General features: G+C 21.4%; 1 protein-coding gene across 1 annotated transcript in view; it reads right to left on the bottom strand.

Annotated features, from left to right (window-relative positions):
* LOC108685979 overlaps positions 1 to 824 on the bottom strand; it is a 4,883-nt gene that overhangs the window by 1,941 nt on the left and 2,118 nt on the right. The gene's annotated exons all lie outside the window — the stretch shown is intronic.

The raw sequence follows: 824 nt of genomic DNA on the forward strand, positions 1-824 counted from the left end.
TGTATTATATATGTATAATATTATTATACATATTATATATAAATAAATCATATTATTTTTTATCGCTAAAAAATAAAAACTATGATTATCCTATAAAGTGTAAAATATTGTAAAGTTAGAATAATTTAATTAGAATAATCCTTTATAATTGCGTGAGCAATAATATATAACTAATCATGTTAAGTATAAAATTGATATAATAAAAAATTGCTAAAATATAATTTCAAAATATACTTCTAACAAGTATATTTCAACACTGAAAATAAACTTGTTTGATCTATACTAATAAGTTGTCATCGGCATCGCTTCAATTATTGATTGACATATACTAATAAGTTGATATAGTTGCAAAATAGAAATTATTTGAAAATGTATTTTTCTAAATTGGAGAACTATTTTAAAACTATTTTTATGTATCAATATAATCCATAAATCGCACGCAAGTAAAAATGGGAAATACGAGCTATTTAAAAAATAATCGCATGCACGCTGTTTCAAGATTAGCTTTCATTTACTGTACGCATAACACTGCGTCAACGAATTTTTAAGCTAAGAATTTTGTTGACTTAATGTTTTATGTCATTAATGCAATAACACACTAAAAAAATGGTTTATTATATAAAAAGAAAATACGAATAAAACAAATTCTGATCATACACAGAGAGAATTTTTTCTTAAAGTTTACCCTGAAAATATATGATAGTTGTGGGACATTGAGCATTTTTCGAAGAATTTTAATATAAATCTCTCTCATTAATAAAACTATAAAATGTAAAACTATAATAAATATACTATAAATAATAATATAAAAAATAACTATAAAT

Source organism: Atta colombica, unplaced genomic scaffold, assembly GCF_001594045.1.
Source record: "Atta colombica isolate Treedump-2 unplaced genomic scaffold, Acol1.0 scaffold163, whole genome shotgun sequence".
In the NCBI taxonomy this organism is placed as follows: domain Eukaryota; kingdom Metazoa; phylum Arthropoda; class Insecta; order Hymenoptera; family Formicidae; genus Atta; species Atta colombica.